This window comes from Coturnix japonica, chromosome 3 (genome assembly GCF_001577835.2).
Source record: "Coturnix japonica isolate 7356 chromosome 3, Coturnix japonica 2.1, whole genome shotgun sequence".
NCBI classification, from domain to species: Eukaryota; Metazoa; Chordata; class Aves; order Galliformes; family Phasianidae; genus Coturnix; species Coturnix japonica.
The window spans coordinates 64608458-64632348 of record NC_029518.1 but is presented as its reverse complement, the minus strand read 5'-3'; the positions used below and the strand labels follow the sequence as shown (position 1 = coordinate 64632348).

The 23891-nt window shown below is 36.3% G+C and overlaps 1 long non-coding RNA gene across 1 annotated transcript; it reads left to right on the top strand.

The window, feature by feature from the left end:
• Positions 1 to 5285: 5285 nt before the first annotated feature.
• LOC116653257 lies at positions 5286 to 17845 on the top strand. Its single transcript, XR_004306814.1, has 3 exons — positions 5286 to 5473; positions 11949 to 12072; positions 16839 to 17845. It is a non-coding gene; the product is annotated as an uncharacterized LOC116653257 (long non-coding RNA).
• The last annotated feature ends 6046 nt before the right edge of the window (positions 17846 to 23891 follow it).

The window sequence follows — 23891 nt, the reverse complement described above, 5'->3', positions numbered from 1 at the left end:
ACAATATTTATTAAGAACTTGAGGTATATTTGATTTTCATATTTTCCTGGGACTAAGTTCAGAGAATCGTGGAATCATAGAATGGGTTGGGTAGGAAGAGACCTCAAACATTTTCCTCAAACCCCCTGCTGGGCGGATTGCAATGAGAAAGTATCTCATATAACACTTTAGTTACCAAAGAGGGCATTTTTGTTCTGGTTTGTTTCTTTGCTATACTGTGGAAGAAATTCCTAAAAAGTGAATTCAGATATGGAACAGGAAGAATGCCCTGTCAAAAATGTGCTAAATACCAAAGGGAAAGCATGATTAGTCAGAGAGGATTAGGAAAACTGCTTACTTGGATTACCCAGCACTACTCAAAATGAAAATAAAAGCCACTGGGAATAAGCGAGGGTTATAAAAAGAAAAGCAACAACAAAAAGTCATCTAGATTAATTAACAATGGGCTGAAGTAGAAGGAGAAAATCCTTCTCCATACATATCCTTCCGGTAAAACTATTCTGAGTTTAGTTTCTGATATCGGGAAAATTAGATTAAAAGTAACACAGGGCAAAGTCTTTCCTATTTATCGAGTTTTGGAGTAAGTTTCTGAAGTATTATGGAAGTTGTATATACACAAAGGTGAAATCAGAGCTACCTGCTGACCAAGCTAAACTGTGCCAGGACAGGACAGCATATGAGAATGCAAATCTCTTGTCAATCACGTGGTTCTCACATTAAGCAAGTCATTTGTTTTTGTCTCAAACCCTCATCAGTGGGATGAGTATTCCTTGCTTTTCAAATGATACACATAAATGATACAGTAAATCCTACAAAGCTTTTCCTTACCAAGGGAAAAAGGTACCCTATGCTCTCCACACAATCCCACTGTTAATGGAAACATCAATATGACATTGCGGTATTTCTAAGAAAGACAGACAAAGATTTCCAAAAGAATTCCAACTCTCGGTTCTATAAGCTGCTGTGACTTCATACCCATTTCAAAATAGAATCAGGAAGAATGTTTTGCACCCCATTTCCTGCAAAAATGACAATTCTGTGAACCTTGCCATTCATGCCTGTGCATTTTTTTCTGTGCTGTCATGCCCTTTACTTCCCACAAGGTAGCCACAAATAAAATATACATAGAGGCTGTCCTGAAAATATATCAGTTTTATAGTAATCTGATCACAAACTTCCGCAGTATCTAACTATTCTGTCAATAACTTTCTTCTTCCAGCTGCAGAATTTCATATACACACGTAAAAAAAAAAAAAAAAGTTATACATCAGAAATCATGGAATGGCTTGGATAGGAAGGGACCTCAAGGATCATGAAGCTGCATTCAGGTTCATTAATCTCCATATCCAATACTAGACCAGGCTGCCCAAGGCCCCATCCAACCTGGCCTTGAACACATCCAGGGACAGGACATCCACAGCCTCTTCAGGCAACCTTCTCCAGCAACTCACCAGTCTCTCTCTAAAGAACTTCCCCCTGATATCCAACCCAAATCTTCCCTCCCTCAACTTCAGACCGTTTCCCCTTGTCTTGCCATTATCTGCCCTTGTAAAGAGTTGACTGCCCTCCTGTTTGTATGCTCCCTTTAGATACTGGAAGGCTGCAATGCCCATCTCCCTCAGTCTGTCTTTGAAGGGGAGCTGCTCCAGCCATCTAATCATCTTTGTGTCTCTCCTCTGGACAACAGCTCTGTCTTTCTTGTATTCAGGGGCCCCAGAACTGGACGCAGTACTCCATGTGGGGCCTCACAAGGACAGAGAGGAAAGGGACAGTCATCTCCCTCTCCTGTTTGTAACAGTTCCTCATCTCCCAAATGGAATATAGGTGAGGACATATTCACAGTTGGTGTTACTGGCATTACAGCAACATTATGGCTTTTTCACTATCAGTTTTTTGCAACATTTTCTTTGCTGTTTTCACTGTAGTAGTTGACTAAGATGAGAATTTCATTGAGACAACTCCAGTGCTGCCAAGGTTTACTTTCCCAAATGTTAGTACTGAACTCAAAATTGGCAGAATTCATTCACATTGCTCCAGCTCAGCATTTAGGATCAGTTAAACTGGCACTATGCTATCCTCTCCCTTTGCTTAATATGTACCAAAAAATATCTAATCTTGTTTAGTCTAAATACTACTAGTCTAATCTAATTTTTGATATTTGCCACTTCTCTAATTGTGCCTTTTTTTCCCTAGATCATTAATAAATAAAAAAACATAAGAAGAAAATTGATAGCTCTAGGAGAAAGCTGATCCAACAGAGAGCTTTGAAAATTAAATAAGAGGTTCATCAGGTATTCATTGAAGCAAGGGCTCCCCCAACAAGCTGCCATAATGACTAACCACAAGTCAGAAAAGGCTGTTTACTCCTAGCACTGAGCAGGAGATGATGCATGGTGACACCCTTTAACCTAGGTGATTGTAAAATGATCATTCTTATCTTAGACAAAGCACCTTTGCTATCTTTGCCCAGGAATGACATGGGAAAAAAGACAAGCAAAATTCCTGTGATATAAATGTGCTGCCACCCTGCAGCAGCTACAAAAGGCATTGGAAAAGGACACTACCCTAGCCTGAGTGGAAACAGGCACCAGAAGAGCAATCAGCTCCACACTGTTCAGACTGAGATACAAATAACAGATTTCACTGAATATCCTAGTTCCCCAGTTAACTATAACCCCTTATTGGCAGTTTTGGCATGAAACAGCAGTCAATCTCCACAAAGCACACAACCCTCTTTGTCCTTTCAGCCTGGCTGAAGGAGCCTCTGCTCAGACATGTCAACACGACATGGAACAACTCACCCTCTAGTGGAAAAACTGTAAAGAAAAAACACAACCATCCATATCTTTTCAGAGACCTTTTTACCTAAGCCTATGGTAAGCATATTTTTAGGGTTAAAAAAATAAAAATAAAAATAGAAAAGCAAAAAAACCTGAGGATAAGGGGACTGCAACCAGGACAAGTTCCAGTAGGGCTGACAGTCGCTCATTAAGACTAGTCTGTTTCCCTTGGGTCCACCAAATGCAAAGTATCAATTTTGAGATGTTGCAAGATCTCAGATCTTGGTGCAAATGCAAATACATTCATTACTCTTGAGATAACCTACACATGCTCAGTACAAGCTATACATGCTCTCAACATTTTTCCCTTCCCCTGGTATCAGAGTTTGTTTACTCTATGAATGCTTCCCAGATAACGCTGTATAGAGACTTCCCACAAGTATTAGGCTGCTGTTTTGCTGTGACTGTCCCTAATAGAGATCAATGCAACCCTGTATATCTCTCTTCCCATCGCTTCCAATTTAACCCAAAAATATCTTCAAGTGCCAGTCCAAATCCAAATGATTACACCTGAAACCTGTGTAGCAGACTGTGTAGTGGATTCAAATTTGCACCATTGGAGGTACACTTCCAAAGTTCTCAGAAGCTCTTTTCCCAATGAGAGCATGCCACCCCACCTGCCTCATCTTATCTCAGCCTTGACCACAGTGTGCTGGGCTGCATGCAAAAGCCACAAGACGGAAAAGAAAACATACACTGGTAGCACGTACCTGGGTATAGTGGCAAACACCAAAGTAAGTTACCATGGAAGGAGAGAATGATGAGCTGTCTGTGAGATTTCTATCTCTATGAAGAAGCTGACTTGCTAGAATAACTTCTGCTGCCTTAAGCTGAATCGAGATCTATGTTTCCAGACTGAACTACATGGCCTGGTATATCTCCAAGCTCAGATTACTTTTCCTCTCTGCCTCATGCTCGCATTGCAACTGCAGGATGTGGGATGGGGAAATGGACAAACTGAAATATATTCTTAGCACTGAACATGCTTTTCTTGGGTTTGTTGTTTGTTGTGTTTTGCTGGTCGGTTTGGGAGGGCTGGGTGTTTTTGTTTTTTCTATGTGTGTGTGTGTGGGGGGGGGGAAGTGAATGGGAGTTGATGTTTATTTGTTTGTTGTTGGGGTTTGTTTGTTTTGTTTTGTTTTCTTTTAGTAAATCTTAATCTATTCCTCCTTGCCTGCACTCACTGAAGATGGGAGATTCTGGGGCTTGCTGAAAACAACTTTGCCAGCTGTGACAGGCGGAGCTACTATCAGTGACCAGAACTTTGGACACAACGTGATTAAAGCGTACAGTTTTCATTAAATACTCTGTGATTAGCACCTGTTATCCAGATACATGATGCAGTAGGCAGATTTGGAAGATACCAGCCATACAGATCAACAATTTGGGTAGGGGACCTAGCTCAGGAGTAGAAGATTTCAGGAGACCAGACAGTGGGTGGGTTCTTGTTTGTACTTGGCTGTGAGCTCAGGTTTCTCATTCCCCAAGTGGGAAGTCTTGGGAAAGGTGTGTTCAGAAAGGTTTTGAGCAGCCAGGTCTGAGTTTCTCACCTCTGCAGGGTTTCAGCACACACTTGTAAGGCATGTGGGTCCAACCCACAGCAGAAGGCCAGGAACCTGTCCTTGACAGAGCCATGTGGGGCTTGTTAGTAGGACAATGTAGATGTCATTTAGAAGAATGCAGGAAGAGGCATCAGCGCTGCAATACTTGTGAGCATCGGTGGGGGGGGAGTATGCAAAACATATTGATCCCTTATGGGTGGTTTGGGAACATTTAGCTGACGAAGTCCCTCAGGAATGAACCCTGTGAATAATAGTGGGGTTTGGCTAGGAGTTAGGCTCCAGGCTGCTCAGTGCTATTGCGATTAAGATGCTCCCAGGTCCGTGGAGGAAAAAAAAAACATGAAGGCCAATAAATCTTTGAAAGTATAATCTCCTCTTAATTTTATATCTCCCACATTAGACTGTGTTCGAATAGAACTTTTGCATCTTTTCACAGTCAAAAGTAAGTAGCTAAATTTCATATACATCTGTAGGATTTTTTTAATGGGATTTGGATATTACCATCTCGTTCTGGTAATTTGTTTGTACATAAACATCTGGAGGTTCTTGCATCATGTTATATTTCAACCCATGGAAATACCTATCTTTTATTAGTATTAAAAGAGTAATCTTATGTTTTTTACACTCCCACTCTCTAAAAATATAAAGTAAACTGTGGATAAACTGTAAAAATATAAAAGAAAATATAAAAGAAACTACAGTCCTTTTGGTGACTGTATGTGCTTGTGACTTTAGGGGGAGTGATCGGTAATCAAATGAACCTGTGAGAAAGAAAGAGGCCTTAAAACACGTTTCTGAACAATGACATAAGAAGCCAGTAAATCTCTGGAGCCAATTTTAATTCTGAGCACTAAACATATTTTTTTCATGCTACTCACACATCCTTAAAACTAGAGCAAGCAGTTTGCAGACTACAAGCATACTCCAAGAAGCCAAACTTCACACCTCCAAACTTTATTTGGACTAAATACTGTTCTGCTAGATAGAAGCAGTGATTGTGCTCATCAGACATACTGCTGCCTCATCAAGAATTGCTATGTTTATTTTGCCAGAGGCTCTATCTCCAGAAAGGTAAATGAAGATTCTTAAAAAACATGTATTTTGATCTGAATTATGGGACTTAAATCATTTTCTCTTACTGGTGTATCTTGTATTGCTGGCCCGTGCAATTAATTGGATATCTTAGTTCCTAATCTAAGTTAATTACTATTTTATTTAAAATACAGTTTTTAACATCTGCATTAAGTTCCAAACAGAACTTTCTTGATAATTCCTTTATGTTTGGGATTTAGTTGAAATTCCCGTAAAATTTAATATAGTTTACTACCCTAGATGTTCGTAAACTTAGTCCCATGTTTTTTGCCTTACCAAGAGCCTAAGATAGCTAGTACTTTCTGTTCATAAAGGATTAAAATATTGTGTACGCATTATACTTCCTATCTTAAGAACGGCAGATGAAATGTTGTTGATCCTGGTAACTGACATTTTGCTAATCTTCCTGTTTTAAAACACATAGATGAAAATAAAGTAGTACTGTAAATGCTCCCTAAGGTATGAATAACTTATAAAAATACATAACTAATTTTGACTGCCAGATTTGCATTGCTGCAAAGAGCAGCAGCATGTTCCAGTGAGCCATCTTTCTGGTCAGGTCTATTGTGATATAAGTTGTTTATTTTTGTATAGTTTGGATCAGTAAAGTGATTAAAGTCAGCTGGATTAGCTTTTAAACTTTTATTCAGCCGGTAACATCTAATCAACAGTGTTGTGGCTGACAGTATCACTGAAGCTTTTAATAGAGAGAAGTCCCAACTGTAGCATATTTGGCTCTGAATGCCACAATTGGATTCTACAGATGATTATTTTCTTCAGATCCTAACACACATAATGCTAATTCTCACTGTTGGAGCAGTGTAAATATTTTTGAGTTGGAATGAGAATCAAATCCTTAGCAATTTCTCTATTTGTTATGTAAAATAACTTGAAATACAAATCAAGTCTGCAGTTTGAGTGTTGTCTTATTTCCATACCCATGGAAGAAGTGTGTATGTGTACACTGCAAAAAACATTATCTCAAAGCATTAGTGCAACTAAAGTTCTGTAGATATGTTGTAAGGAAATAAGTCCTTTTCTTATTTTTTTCATTAACAAAAGAGAGAACATTCTGTCACTCACTGTTGGAATGAGTAATAAATATTTTTGTTTACATTAGAAGTATCTCTGCTTTAAAAAAAAAAAAAAGAAAAAAAATTGATAGTCCTTTGTGTAATATCAAGCCAGTAAGACTTGAAAAAAAAGTTGAAAATATTCCCATATTTTCCATGTATTGTCAATCTGTCATTCCCATTGTTTTGTGCAGTACTGCTATAATAGAAAATATCCAAGAAGTACTGCATAGATACACTGGATCCATTTATTTCAAGTACACAAGCAAATGCTGATATTTCTCTACTGTCCTCTACTGTCAACTGGATCTCTGCTCTAAATGTTTAAAATCATGAACAGTGTCACTCTGAAAGAGCCATTAGTTATAGTTTAGAGCCTTATTTTTCTGTTCAAACACTTTGCAAACTTTGCAGTTTTACCTAAGTGTGCCTATTCATCGAATGGAAATAGGGCTTTTTCCTGACCCCCACTAACATACATTAGAAGATTTCTTGATGTGCCAGAACATATGGAGGTCAAACAGTGGCTGCACAGTGCTCAATTTATGGTCTGCTCTTGCACACGTACCTACGTCCTAAAGGAGCTCACAAGTTACAGGATAAGGTGAAATAAGCCTTGCTGCTTATAGTTCTGCAGTCATTAAATTATTAATGCTTGGGCTGCGGCTCAGAAGGTTCATTTCCACAGTTCATGAGATCAATGCATGGCGAAATTACTCTTTGCTGTGCAACAGTGGCCATAACAGGGCAAAGTTAAAAAGTCATACAAGGCTTCTCCTCGTAAACACTTGTGTGTGGGGATGGGTGTAAGTGTAGGGAAGTGAGGGAGGGAGGGAGGGAGAGTTGTTCTGTTTCTCTCATGCTCACATCTGCCTGCAAGGTGTGTAATTCCTTGGGGCGGAAGACCTGAGCCTGGCAATTGGTAAAAACTAAAGAAGCCACCCTAACAGCAAGGAAAAAAAATAGCTAGCAAGAAAACAGATGGTTATACATGTGGGGCTTCTCCCAGAAGTCCCACTTAAGTCTTTTTTGTTTTGTTTTCACAGCAAAATGGAAAAATGTGAATGCATACAGAAAAAGCCACAGATTTATTTTCTGATTTTGGTCACAGTATTCTTATAAAAATGAAAAACTTACATATCTGGAAACAATCTTACTGTCACATAGCTAATTTCAAAAAAGGAATATAGACTGTAAAATGAGCATGCAATTTCCCACAAATGCTTCCGTGTGCTCCAATAGTAAGATCTTATGGGAACTCTATTTACATGTGAAAGATTATGTGGTTATCTAGTGGTGCAAATTTGTAGGCGTAAAATAAAAATCATAAGTTCTGAACATAGACAGCAGTCACAGGGTAATACTCCATGTGGATCAGAGCTTGACATGTAGCTTCTAAATCAGTTCAGGAATAAAAATAATAGTAACAATAATTAAAATGGATTTGCAGAAAAAAATAGCCATCTTCATTCATTGGTATGTAACTGTTTGACTTACTAAGCACAAGCTACATAGTGTGTATGGATCGGAACAACTACTTAAATAATGCATTATTGGTTTGTCCATCTTCAGCCCACTGTCCTTGTAATGACTGACATACGGCAAACACAGCGTGTGACAACTACACTGAGCTGGGGGAAGAGCGCAAGAAGTGAGCGTAAAGCTGACATGATTAATAGAGCTGCCACAATTTGTTTACCAGAATGACTTTGATGAACATGTACTTTTTTCAAGACTGTTAGTTCGCTGCCATTTGTCTTTTGATTCTCAGTAAGGGTAAAATCAGGCCATCAAACTGTCTGGAAAAAATCCTGTCTCAGCAAGCTGGCTGAAGCAACTGAAGGTATCACAGAAATGTTAAGATTCTTAGCGATGACTGCACAGTGTCTTTGCGTAATCTTTGTATGCATGAATACAGGCTAAGGATTATGAGGGATGCCTTTCTCCACCTTCTATGATATTCCCTGTACATTCACAAATAAGGTACGTATTTGATATAAATGATGTAGACATGAATGAGTCATTTGAAAAAATAGAGACTGCCATTTTCCAGTCATTAAAAATGTGAGTGATCACATAAGTTTGAATCAGTCTCAGGAATCCTAAATAGAGGCTATAAAATTCTAACGTAAGATACATCCACTTATAGCCTTACTGTTGCCTTTCTTGAAGTAACTGACTAGTTGAATTTAACAGGTTTGCAGCTTGCGGCAATGGGAGAAAATACTGCTTCTGTTGGGTGTTTCTCCTGTTTACTTACAGAGAACACCTCAAGTTCCAGAATAATTTGAATAGGTGATGGTTGATTTCCCACAGAAACAACTTCTCTTTCAGGCAAAAATTGACCCAAAAGTTACATCTCAGCTTCTCTCAAGGTCACGCTATTAGAGAACCTCTGTTCTTTGCATGTGCATATCTGTCCTGTTTCTACTAATTCTCTGCAATCCCTGATCCCCCTGTCACCTCCCCATTTGTGCACAGCTGATCTTACTGGAGATCTTTACATGTAGTTCGGGTTGCGGATGAAACAACATGTCTGAAACAAATCTACTGACAAACCAGCTAGCTCCACAGAGAGATCTGTTATTTCTATCTGAATGAAAAACTATTGTTCCAAGAACACTTCTTTTCATTACAGTGTATTATATATCATATTATATGTATATATATTTTGATATATATGTTTGGTTTTTTTTTTAACTCCCACTTAACTATAAAATTGTATCAGATCATCAAATTTACAAAACGAGGTTGGAGGGAGTGTGTTAAGGGCTCTGTAAGCTGAATTTGTAAACGCATCCACTCCCATTTTCTCACCAGTTGCAGATGCTTGGGTTTTTCAGAAAATCACTGACTAAGGGACCAAGGTTTTTCAATTTTCTCATGTTGGTTTTCTTTCAGTATCTCATCAAATCAGTGAATTTCACAGTGACCAGAATGGATCCTGTGTGGCCCACAGATGTTTATTGTCTCTCAGGCTAAGAATGTAAGGGCACAGAATAAAGCATCTCAACTGGGGAAGTTCTGGCTTCTGTTTCTCTTGATAACACAGTTGTGACTGTGTTCCCAACACTTGTAAATGTTCAAGTGAAGAAAAAATGAAGGAAAAGCCCATAAACTGTTAAAATTGAAAATAGAAAATGTGAATCAGTTGTGTTAAAGATCAAAGTGATTTTAAAAAAATGTTAGAGACTGAAATTCTTTGTTTATGGCTTCAGTCTTATGGCTCTCTGAGGTGTTACATGCATCTGGACCAGTGGAGCTGAACCTTTCTGTCCCTGGGCCCTCTCACCCAGGCAAGATAGGCACGCAACCAGTTCAGTGGATTGATTCTTCATAAGCAGTGAGAATGAGCCTTCATTTTAGCTACTAAAAAATAACTTAGGGAATATTTTTAATTTAACATAGTCACTCAATTGGATTCCAAATTCACATTTTATTTGGAAGATTTTTGGTCAATGTGGTGGTCCATTTTGAGGAGATGATTCATTCAGAGAAGCATATATTCCACTATAAAATAAAGTAAAACTTTAAGTAAAGGCAAAAACATAGATCACTGCCTAAATAACAGAAATAACAATAAATAAGGAAATAAGCAATTGAACTAGATATGTTCATAACAAATTACTTAAACACATTTAATTAAATGAAAAGACCAGAATATACTACAGTGATGCAGATTATAGTCCAAAATAACAAGTTGATCCTCTAATACAGTCTGAGTTTACTCCAAGTCAAGACATAGTCCTTTTAGCAAAATTACAGGATTCATTTTCTAATTGTTGATTAGAATTAATCAATTCTAATTATTCACTTCTGGTAGCAAATTAGAAATTTGTTGCTATAATACAAGTGGATAATTATTTGAAGTTTGAATGGAGGAATATGTTTCTCTTCTTCAAAGAAAGACAATTCTGATGTGATCAACTTACCCTTTTTTTTACTGTGATCATTTTGGAGATCATATTGGGAATACTTAAGTAGATTTGCAAATAAAAAAAATATATAATCCTTTTCTCAAACCGTAGTTTAAGAGTGACAGATCATCCTATCACAATGATATCTATAGTTAGCTAGCTAGTCTCATTTCTTCTGTGTAATGGTATGTAAACCACTCTGTTACGCAGTCTGACAAAATGTGTATACATACTTTTTTTTCCCATCTCAATGCCGAAAAGGCTTCATGTAGCTCAATGAAATGTCAGAGTTTAATCTAATAAGAAGTATATGCTCTCTAAGCTATGAGAAAATATAATCACCACTACATTTTAAAAAGTTGTCCACATGTACCAAGTATTTCTTCCCAGTTCAAGGTTAACAAACAGAAACTTTTGAGAGCGCTTACATGAAATTTGTTAATTTTCTAAACACAAAAACAGTGAATATTTGGGATAAAGGAACAATCTGATAGTAAAAGAACTACCATACTACAATCACATTGTATATCTATGCACAAAATAACATCTAAAAAAACAGTAAAAAATTAAAGGCCTTGGAGAATATTGTACTTTAAGGAATAACTAAATACTTAAATGAATGACTGAACATTCTCCAGTATGAATTACAAGGGAAAAAAAAAAAAGAGCTGCTAGTCTTCCTGCCTATTTCATGAAAAATAATCCCTACAAACAACCAGAGTATTTTGTATGTACAGAAGCAGTGCATTAAATAAAGCAGTGTGAAAATGCAGCAGAACAGTACATGAAATCCAATCTGTTAAGAGGAGTAGGTTTGTTTTTTTAATTATTTTTTTTTCTCTGCTTTTAAAAGTAAATCATAAATGAGCTGTAAAGGTAAGTTAAAAAGCTATGTATAGTGAATATACAGATACACCATGAGGAAGCCGGTTACCAGTACAACTTGTGGAATCCCTCTTTTTCTCAACACCTGTATGAAACACAGTACCTTCCATCGCTTAAGTGGATAATCAAAAATTTTCATGTAATAAATGCTGCAATGATATAATATTATATCATATTCAGATGTGAAAGATCTCATTATTTTGTACTTGTATGTTCTAAAATCTTTTATTGTTTTAGTAGCTTAAGTTCAGATATTTTCTGTCTGAGATTATACAAGTGTTGTCATGAGTGTTATGTCATTTGGAACTGTTATACTGAGACTATTCCTATGTTATTTAGTTGGTGGGGCAGGGGTTAAGATGTGCTTTGTCGTACTGGATGTCGATCCTTTCTGAATTAAGGGTCTGTTACTATAGAGGTATGAATAAGTCATTAGGCATTCTGTTCAACTTTGCAAAAATGTTTCTGCTTTTCAGGAATAGTAAAGAACTGGATGTTATAAAACTGCAAAATAGAAATCTCCTTGCTGTAGCTAGTGATCTAACTGTTCTAATATTCCATGTCTTTCAAAAACTCTAGTAACCAATGGTAAAGAAGCCCAAATGAAACACATCTGCAGAACAGAGACACTGTTACCCACATCCTTCTTCTCTATGAAGCAGAACTATAGTAGCTTTATTGCTTACTAAGTCTTCCAGAAACAGTAAGTCCGAATAACTTCTCCGTTTTATTTTTTACCTTATTTTAGGGCAGAGGGTTAAGGTTCAAATCAGGAACCATTTTCAGGCCATAGTATTTAAAATTGTAGAGGTGGGTGAGAAAGCAAAATAAACTTCAAAAATCTTGTTCAGACTAATCATTCCAATTTTGTTTTAATTTTCATGTCTCCATTGGCATATTTCTCAAGAAAAAATATATTTTAAAGAGCATTCACAAAAGTAGTTTCAGGAAAGAGGAAAAAAGTATACATTAGTCTTTGGACTGTTTCTGTGACAAAGGGGAATACAGAAATGGTATTATACTAAGAGAACTTAGCATACAAACCAAGTAGTGTGACTTACAACCGTGTGTATCAAATAACTAAAGTAACATTCAGTTTTTACTTAAGTGTTAGAATGAAATGTATGCTAAGAAATTCATATTCCAACAGATTAAGATTAAACTATTTGCATTTTTTTTTCCAGAATTGGAAAGAACTTCACCTAGAAATAGCCTAAGTTAATGAAGGAACACTGTTCTCATAGAAAAGATTAATTGCCTCAGACTGTAGTAATTAGCAAAGAAGTGTCTTTGAAGTGACATCCCTACACCTGAAACAAAGCATTAAGAACACTTTTTCTCAAAAAGTCTAGTTTAAAAGATGTGTAAGAAGCAAAACATAGATTTGTTTTAGAAGACAGTATGCATTTGTTGTTGTCAGATCAGTTTTATGTGTGCAACAGTGTATTGCAAAAATTATAAATATTTTATTCTGAACTTTTATAAACAGTAACTTCAGTTATCATACACTGTAGTTCAGATCATATGCGATCATCACCACAAGAACATCATTTTTTCCCTTACAATAATTATTGCAATGTATTATTTGTTATTATGAGTTATCAGGAAAAAAAAAATTCATCTTAAATATGAATGAGTGAATTGACAAAAAGTACAATAGTCTTTTCTCAAATCTACCTATAACTTTATTAATCTAGAGATTCAGTCACTCATGTCATGGGAGAACATACTTTGTTCAAAAGAAAAAAATAATAAGACTTATTTTTCTGTCTCTGGTTAGCCACCTGTACTATACTTGAATCATTCTCCGAGCTTTCTTTCATTTCTGTATCCAGTTTGAGTTTGTTAGTTGGTGAAAAACACCACCTTTCTTCGGCAATTTTTCAAAAAAAAATTTTTTAATGTATCTTATTATTCATCAGGAGATAGGAAAAAATGCTTCTGCAACACCAAATCCTAAGAACTGCAATTCTCATTTGTTTTTGTCACTGATTTCACACATTCACATTTATACAGTTCTACTCTGAATAAATCACAAGCCTTTAAAATTCAGAACCAAGGGAAATTTGTGAATCTATGGAAAATCAAATAGAAAATGATATTTTCCTTGTTTGTTGGCTTTCATATTTGCATACTGCTTTTTTTTTTTTTTTTTTTTTTTTTTCCAAGTTACAAATATTGTGCAAGGTAGCATGTAGCCTCATCTTTTTTTCTCATTTATTTTCTATTTCTATTTTTAAAATTTTAACTGTAAACTTCAAGCCAGCAAAAAGTCTTGTATTCATTTTCACAGTAATGCCGTGTTGTATCTAAATTGTAAGTCATGTTAGTTTTAAGAATTCTGGTAGCATGACGCATACTTCATACATTACTTCTATTTTCCTCTTGCCCTTTCCACCTTGTTTATAGTTTTGCATAATTTATAATCTGCCCAGGAGGGTGAGATAATTGCCTGGTTAAAGTGGAGAATATTGAGGCAGGGCTTGAGCCTGAAAATCCTTTCTTGGGTAAGCAGTCCTTACTCAAATAGGTATTAGCTAAAGGATTCAAGAGGAGAGTTTACATAAATGCAGTTTGTAAGTGTCTGGTCTGGGAGGATGCTGAATACCGTGTTTGCAGTTTGCCAGTAGAAATAGGTATTGGCTATAATTTCACTTTTCACTGTTCAAAATAACTGGAAAAGGACTAGTTCATTAGACTATGATGGATTTCTGGCACTTAATTTTTAAGTTACTACAAATTTTAAGACCAGATAAAACCAGTGTTTCCCCAGAGAATTCAGTAGAATTCTACTGTTATTTATGAACAAACTCCTACTTCCATTTTATAATAAATCTTATAATTTACAAGTTTTTTTGTTTCTATGGAAAAGATGGGAGTAGAAAGATGCATAACAGTTTTACAAACCACTGCCAAGATCTAGGAGTTCAAAATGAAAGTGTAGATCGAAAAACTAAAATATCTAGTAATTTTGACATATTAGATAAACTGGGAAAGTATAAAAGTTATATAGAAGCGATATTTCTTGAGTTTTCTTAATTCTTACAGGCTTTCATACAGTCTTAGTAAAAGACAAGGAAATGTCTAGCAAACTGCAGTGTGAATAGGCTAAATTAGCTGCATGCCACTTTCTTTTTCTTTGAGTCAATGGAAAATGTTTCTATTTCAATTCCAAAGGGAAAGGAGTAAAGAGGCTTTAATTAGTATTCCATAAACAACTCCAATACTTTCATTAGAGAACAATAAAGAAATGACAAAGAATGTCGATCTTCAGAAGTGACAAAATATATGGAGAAAATCCGTGGAAGTAGTGGGAACAAAAATAAAAAAGAGCCTAATAGATGAGATATAATCTCTGCAAGAAGGACAAGATGCTCAGAGGACAGGCGAAAGCATAGGTTAGTTAGGGTTGTTGAGACTGACACATCTAATCCAAAAAGTAAACTAAATGCAGAACCTTTGTATTTCAAAACCATCTTAGGTAGCAGACTTTTGTGTGCATTCTACCTTTTTAGTTTAGAAAAGAAAGTTAAAAAAACCCACAAACCTTTTCATGGAGAGTAAATGGCATACTTTAGACTCTTATTAAATCACAATTCCTTTGCTGTTTGATTAGGAATGCATTTGAGTGTCTGGACACTTTCTTTCAAACTTGTTTGCTTTTTCCCCCTCCTCTTCTCTTTACTCAACATTGTCTGTCTGTGGTGCCTAGATTCCAAAACTCTCTTTACCCTTTAAACTGTTGCTGTCAAAGACTACAATAAAAAGGAGATTCGTAAGAAGAGCATTCTGCCAAGATGCTTCTTCAATATATATTGTCATTATGTATCTTGACAGATCTATGTGATTAATATCGTCTTTCTAAGCCAATGAAATTGATCCTGTCATCACCTTTAGAAGAGAAGGCATGCAAAATAAAAAGTTCATTTCAGGGTCTTCCATGGGAGATGAAATAAACTTTTAAATGATCGTCATGCAAAAGCCAAATTCTTTCCTTGTATATGCTCAGCACAGACTGTTGCCAGCCTTATCTCCTATTAAAGGACTTTATCCCTATCTATCTGAATCTAGTATCTCTGGTGCACCTTCATTAGCTGCGTACTCTAGCAGCACAGACTATTTTAACACAACTTCACATAGCCATATGTTGTTAGTCATTTATCATCCTTGTCTTAAATTCTTCTGCTTCTATAGACCCACAGTAAAATTCTCAGGCCAAATAAAAACTGTCAGGGAACAACACAAATCAATCTTAAGACCAGGTAATTGACTAATTTAATTTATCAAAAAACATTTAAAATAAAAGCAATAAAGAAATAAACACTGTAGCTTTATCAAATTCCTTTTTGCTTTCTCTATCCCACTTTTTTTTTTTCCCCCTTCTTTCTTCTGACAGTACATAAATGTCCACAGAAACTATATCTTCTTTGGACAGGGGTGATCTTTTTGATAATGACTGGCTGCTTCCTTCCTTTTTTGTTTTTGCTACGTGAATGAAAAATTCCTCTGCAAAACTGCATTTTTGACTGAATTGATTGCCTGAACCTTTAATTCTAATGTTTCAATAGATTAGCTCCTGGAGATTATATATGTGTCTTGTATTTCATGGACTTTTAGTTGTGATAATTTAGACTTAGATTGCTGATAATGTTAGACCATTAGAGAATATATAGTATGACAGCAGTCATAAAACAGGCATTTGTTACTGCATTGTGTTTTATGTTGGTTAATGGTATGTCCACAAATGTTTGCAAAACATAAAAGATACCAATATTTTAATGATGCAATAAGACTGAATCAAATAAAATGCCATATCTTTGTGACAAGAAAATTTATTCCAAAACAGTGGCACCAGAATTTAAATGAAAAGTTTTATAGAAAAGAGTAGTCTGCTTGTCAGAGTTTTATATACGTGTGTATTTATTGGTGCGCTAAATTGATTATATACAGTAAATGGCATTGCTGCTATCACACCATATTCTGATCATTTCCATATGCTCTCAGCTTTTATTTTGACTTGGCAATTATGAATGTATAATCACAGTTATATGAGTAGGTTATGTTCTGATGGGAGAAAAAGTGATTGAGTAACAAAATAACACAGGAACGGAGGAAAGTTTAGGAACCATTCTGGTCAGTCAAAAAACCAAATTCCTGAATACTTGCAGGCTTGAGAATACGTGCTGCTTTTCACACACACACAAAAAGATTCCTGACCCTAATTTTATCAGGAGTCACAGCCAGATATGGAGCGTATGCTAAGAAATATGAAGCTGCTCAGATTTGAAATTAGCACAGTGATATTTTAGCAGTGATGTTTTTTTGGTTATATCAGCATTTCAAAGATAAAATAAATGATAAAGGTGAGAGATTAAGCTACTTGACCAGACTAAAGAATTTCACACTTAAATTCTGTGTGCTACTACTAGTCTTTGCAATGAGTAACACAACTCTTCTTTTCTAAAATAGATGGATGTAGAAGAACAAAGAACATCTGAGTTCTGCTGTAGAAGCATTTACCAGACTGTGCTGGATAAAATCATACCCTTCATCTTTTCATTATGTCTTTTCCCCTTGTGTGAACCTTGTGGATGTAGGTCTCCAGCAGGGAATTCACTCGCTTCACCAGGGGTTATCCAGCACAGAGCAGCTCCAAGAGACTCTCCAAGCCCCAGTCAGGTGCTCTTCCAAACTCAGGCATGAAACAGGAGGCAGCAGTACAGCGAAGAGTACTGGTGAAGAGAAATATTCAACAGTGTTTCCCATTTCACAGAACATATCCTAAATATCACTCATCATACTACAAAGGCCTTTACTTCCTCTCTTGCAAGAAGAACTATTGCAGTGAAGTTACATAATTTGTGCTAATGAGGACTCACGTGGAGTGTTCCGTGGGATAAGTACAAACGATATGCAAGCACAGAAGAGGTTTGAGACACAGGTTGTACCAGTGCTGTACCACACGATCCAAGAAGAAAGGTTGGGACAGGTGTGCAGAGTATATCAATGAGAAAGAGAGCAAAAGATAGAATGAAGTAAGAAATCCTACGATTTGATGATTTTAGGAATTATGAAATGGGGCTGCTTACTTTCTTCCTAAATCACTCATTCCAAATACTTTTTCCGAAGTCAGCATACTTTTGCCTCCTCAAAATACATTCACCACTTATGTCAGAACTTTAGCCTGTGGTAAAACTGACTTAGCTAGTTATAAAATAATGGCAAAAATTTTAGAACAATAACTCCTATACTATTTGCCATGACTATACTGTGAAATCATTGTGTTGTATTATCAGCTACAACTCCTCAGAGAATCTTAATTGGATACAAATAGTCTATTGAGGATTTTGCCTGAGGTGATACACCATCACACTTTGATTTTCACATGAAAGAACGAATAGCATATAAATGTATACTGTTTATAAAGTGGAACTATTTGTTGTGAGCCTTTGGAAAAAAAAAAAAGGAAAAAAAAAAGTTCTGTGGACAAATGTCTTTTTTTTTTTTAATTCAGATTGTTTTCAGTGACAAAACTGACTGTGATTTATTTATTTTGCAACATATTTTTTCCTTAATGTCAGTGATTCCTATGCACATTGTATTGTGGTTGTAGAAGGATAGGAAGATCACAAGGAAGAGTTTGCTTGGTGCAGTAAGCTTTCAGGCAGCATAGATCACCTGCAAATATGTGAACAAACTCCAGAGATTTTGGTGGCTGGTATATCTATAAGTCCAAAGTATGTAATTGTGAGAGAGTTGTACATGATACGTGGAAATCAGATGCTTATAAATATTAAGAGAATATTATATGTCCCATCCGTGGAGGAGTTCAAGGCCAGTTTGAATGGGGCAGCCTGATATAGTGGGTGACATCCCTGCCCATGGTAAGGGGTTGGAACTGGATGATCTTTAAGGTCTCTTCCAACCTAAGTCATTCTATGACTTTTTGATTCTATGACATTCAAAACATGAGCAAACAACTTCATACTCAGATTGCGTATGTATAAAGCTGGAAAACAGCACTCTATTTCTAACCAGCATTGTCTGAAGAGCAATAGCATTTGGCATAATAAAAAGCAAAAATTTCTTAGAAATTCAAATTTTAATTATCACAAAAAAAATCTGTACACACTAAAATGTGTTGTTAAACCAGTTTAAATAAAGGGAAGTGAAAACAGGAATTTCTATAAATACAACAGAGGTTTTGTCTGACCTGGGGAGGGCTAGGCACATACTTGGCTTGTGGATTAGTCATACTACGTTCCTCAAAGGAGAGAGAGAACAAGCTCTTAGACTCTACTTTATGCCCCTGTGCCTCATAAATGATGGAAGTAAGACAAAGCCATGCTAATAATTCACAGTTCTATTTTGTATTACAAGCCTCATCTTATATTTTCAGAAGAAATGGGAATGTTGATAGGATAGAGCCTTGACAGAAGATTGGTGAGTTCAGAGTTCAGCAGTTGGCATGGCTTATATCACCTCCTTGAGAAGGCTTTTGAGGGGAAGAGAGTTCTGCTTTGTCTACTTCAGAGATACAGAAGTTGACATAAAATTGCTTTTGCTTTTAATACTACTGTCCATCACAGTACAGCAATGGGTAGGGAATAAGTAGTTCAAGATGAAAAGGTTGTGGATTAAAAATGCTTTAAGTGGAGTAGATACCACAAAACTGTACTTATATGTTACTGCCAACAGAACAAACCAGATCTGACCACAGCCAAATTAAAAAAGATAATTTTGTATGTTTTTATTTTTTATTCAAGAGCCTATGGTCTTTATTCACGTAGGTTTCTAACAGCTATTTGCAGCTTGTTTTCCAGTCTGTGGCTGTCTCAAGTGACAAGTTGGTAAACATCTTTTTAAAGCAAGTTAAAGGGGGTATACTTTTTCCACTGAATTTGCACTAAATTTAACCTCATGTAGGGAAATTGTGCATTATGTACTAGGGCCCTCAGGTTCAATAAAGCAGTTGGGTAATTCTGCTAAGCCAGCAGCTATCATGTACCTCTACCCTTTACAAGGCAACTGCAAGGGTAGCTGGTTGGGCTGTCAGACAGCAACAACCCACAAAGGCACAGATATGGCCCCACAACTACTTCAAAAAATGTACAGTTTAATTTTAACATCATCCTTTCTTTTCAGCAGCAGTTCTCCTCTTTCTTTGCTTGAAAATGCAGCTGTGGTGTCAACAGGCATATTATGTAAAAATAAACCATTTGATAAGTGAATGAAGAGGGACACTCTTTGATCAGCAGAACATACAGACATTCACTAGTGCAAAGGGGCACTGGAGGAATTCCTAAGAAGTAAGTTCCAGCAAGAGTGAATTTGTTGGAAGGCTAATTGTGTGAGAATCTGCCAGGCAGCTAGAAAGAGCTGTAAGCTCCCAAACCATATGATCCAAGCCAAACGGGGAAAAAAAGAAAGAAAAAAAAAAAAAAAAAGGACTTTTGCTTTCAAAAGTATTCCAAAGGCCTAAAAATAGATCATGGAGAGATGAATCAAATAATAATTTATTCAGAAAATGAACTTGCAGACAGAATACACAGTCCTTTGATGTTTGAAAACTATTGAAAGTCAGTATATTTCAAAATATTGCTGTTTGAGTTCTTTTCCTTCCCTTTCATTTCATTGAAGTTTACTATGTGAGTATACTTTTCTGCTGCTACTATATTTTCAGACATTGATAAAAGCAGAAGAGAAGTCCACAGCTTGTAGATAATAATTTCTGTGGGCTTGAAAAAGTAACAGTAAATCCTACTCCAGCAGAGTATACACATGGTTGAACAACCAAGCTAAGGACTCTCCAAGATTATATTATGTTCAATCTCTGGACAATGTTTAGTTCTTTTAAATCACTATTTTTCCTTTTTTTAATTGCATCTCCAATTAATAAGTTTCTTTGTACAACTCTGGAAAAAAATGTTGCACAATATGTTATTCCATTCATCTTACTTGTGATGAAAGATGAAAACCTTAAAAGGTATTCCTTTGTATAAGCTCATATTTGTGAAGGCAAACTCTGCTTAGAGGATTTAAACATTATGATCCATATTTTCTATAGTAATTTGAAAACAGACCCTTGGACAGACCAATTGTACTTACTGACACAAAACTGGTAACTCTCAGAATGTTTAAGTCCCATGTTTTTATAATTCCTGATACTTTCCTTTTGCAGTTTAGGATTTGGAACGTCCAGTTGATTTAGGCAATCAAGCAGAAAAGTATTTTAGTGAGCTATTTTCCCCTTTAAATTTTTTGAGTATGTTTTCCTTCTGTAATAAGAATACAAGCAGTTTATGAGGACGTTAACTTTCCGGGGAAATCCCCAATTGCTGGTTTTGGGGATTACCAACAATTGCTGAGGATACCAGAGTTCATGAGATGGCAAACCCAACACCTGCAGAAAGATAACAGAGGAGCCCAGCATTGTTTCAGAAACACCAGTGGTATCTCTGTCACAGCTAGATAAATATCACATGACAACAAGTGATAACAAACATACTGCCATAACTGGGAAGATCTCCGTTTACAAAGATTAAGGAGGAAAACACAAGGAAATGCAGTTAAACAAAGAGCCTAAATGATACTTCTACTTTACACAGGTTGTAGAATAATCAATAGAAAAATACAAAGAATGAGCTCAGTGTGTTGGGATCCTTGCAAAGATAACTCAGAGCAAATGCAAGCAAGCTGTTAAATCAGAGCTATGCTGGTGGTTGCTGAAGTGCTACCAGAAGGATTTAAGCTCTGCTCTGAGTTGGCTTTCAAATAACGCAGTTTACCAAAATTGTGTGTGTTGCAGTGGAACATGTCAGCTTCTATTAGCTGGTGGTAAAATGCAAGGCATACATGGAGTTGTTTGGGTAGAACTGATGGATTCATACAACTAAAAATGTCAACCTGCCCCTAATTTCATAACCAAATACTGAAATAAAGTGTGCTTCCATTGCTGAATTGAGCTGCCTTAGCTCTTCAGAAACAAGTCTCTACATTAATATTAACAGAATCACTTTTTCATTGATCTGTCCCATATTTTACTTTGTTGATGTATTAAATTCAAATTATTCTTCTGGTGCCTATTTGAAAGCAATATGAAACAAAAATATCTTAATTTGTTGGGTTACGTGGTTAGAAAAATTAGTGACTGCCAAAATTTTAAAGTCTTTGAAGTATAACTTCATGGACTTCATTAGTATAACTTCACCTTTTTACCCAGTTCTTGTCTGAGTTTGGCTTTTGCATTATTTTAAGGCTTAATTATATATCTTACCCAAAATAGTTCCAGTGTAGAGGTCATAGTTCTTTCTGCCATTGATGGATGATAAAATTATTATTCATTCATTACACATATTGAAAATATCTAGGGATGGGACATCCTTCTTAAAGTAATGGAATTTTATTTTAGGCTGTATACAACAAAAACAGGAAAAAATAGCAACAGCTGCTGCTTTATTTTGTTTAAGAAATATAATCCTGTAAATCTATTGACTGTATAAACCCACTTCATTTATCTGAGAAAACATGATCCTTTACAAATTATTACACTTAAGAACAGGTGAGAAACCTGGAAGGTCTTTGAGACATTTCCTGGTTTCTTCCCAAACAACATCAGGCTTTTGAATGAAGACTCTTCCACAGCTGCAGCCTCTGGCATATCACCCAGTAGACTGGCAGGAGAATACTTCCTTCTCACCTATGATCAGCAGAGCAAGCACAGGATTTTCTACTTGTCTCTAACCTGAAGAAAATGTTCTTTCCTCATAGTGCTACTGCCTGACTGGGCTTCATCCTTCCCATAAAACTGAATACAACTTCATCATTTCCTGTTGTCCTTCTTCAGACCCAGGATGCCCAATACAGACTGAGTAAAGACTGCTGTGCTCCTGTTCTAGCAGATGAGACTTCAGAAAGTTGGTGGGGGTTTTTTTAGTGTTTTACTAACACTTTTCAAACTAGTTAGAGCTACTTGATAACAACCATAACACCTGGGACTGTTAACTGCCAGAGGGGATTCGTTAAAGAGCTTTAAATCTTTTTCTTCCAGAAGTTTTCAGTTGTGTGAATTAACTGTGTACTAAACACCTACTCACTACTCTGGTCAAGTCAGGGAAAATGTGTACTGCTCTACTAGCCTGATGTTTGCTATATAAGCTTTCTGAAGCTTATCATTACAACAGGCTTCAGCGTCACTGAGTCAAACTCAGTTAACAGTGTCAAGAGCTGATGGGATAAATAGCATATTGAAGTATTTTTATTGTCTTATTGATGAATCTGCTTTGTGCTATTTTCTTATGTGTTCACACAGACTGTATGTCCTAATATTCAGTGGCCCATTGCTCCATAAGTCATTGAAATAGTCAGAAATTTTATGACTGGTTTTCCAGCATGAAGCTATACACAAACTGAACTTCAGGCATGTAAACCATCCCATTGAAGTTTCCCATTTCAAGTTCATACCCATGTGTCTCTAGGATGATAGTATCTCAGCATCTTCATGCTTCTCGATTAAAGGCTAGTAATTGGAGCCAGCTTCCAGTAGTATGGGCAACATTTCTTTCTGCAGCACTGAGGTTACAGGACAGGAGCTCCTGTAATAAAAAGAGATTAAAAGGATTGCCCAGGGGAAGTCAGATTTAATGTTTGTGAATGGGCTTATCTCATGTATTTCAAATCCCAGTGGCCTTGCCAGAACTATAGCTTGTGCAAAGTGATGGCTGTGGGCTCTTGTCCTCAGCTTATCTTGCTGCACCAGTAACTAATATCTTTCCTGTACCTGGAGCTGGCTACAGTCACCATCATTCTTGGCATTGCCATAGCCCAGAGACATAAGTAAGGAGACCAGAGATAAAGTGACACCAACGCACAACAAAAGGATCCTAGGTGTACCAAGCTTCTCACTGAATAAACTCATTTCTCCCTAATGTTCTGGAGCTGAAGAGTACTTGACATCTTCAAAGTCTCTTGAGAGCCTACTCTTCATGGCTTTTTCCACATATCTGAAGCATGACCTCTGGCTTATTTTCATCTCAAAGCAAAACTGGAAATCTATCAGAAGAGAACACCAACGAAGAAAAAGTTGATGAAAACTCCCGACTACTTGGAAGACAAAATCAGAAATGTTCCAGGTATTTATCATAAATGAGCTGTTTGGACTATAAGCTATCTCTATCAAGAGGAATGTTGTCTTTGCTTCACTCTCTGGAGTGAGGACATTTGGACTGCATTAAACTACAGAGTGGGAGGGGATTTCAGAAAATTTTCCCTGCCAAAATTGCATGTAAGGCTGCTTAAAAAAAATAGGAGTCTGATTGTTATAAAGCTTAATGTTATGATGTTTTCAATTAGTTTAAAAGCTTTTTTTATTGATCATTTTTATTATGGTTGTTCAGTTATTTTGTAACTCTTATTTGGAATAAGTCACAGTTTATTTAAAGCATCTTGAACTACGTTGCTTTTTCAAGTCTTATCAAGCACAAGTACTGTGCTGGGTCAGTCTATACACTTTTAAGTTTTAGC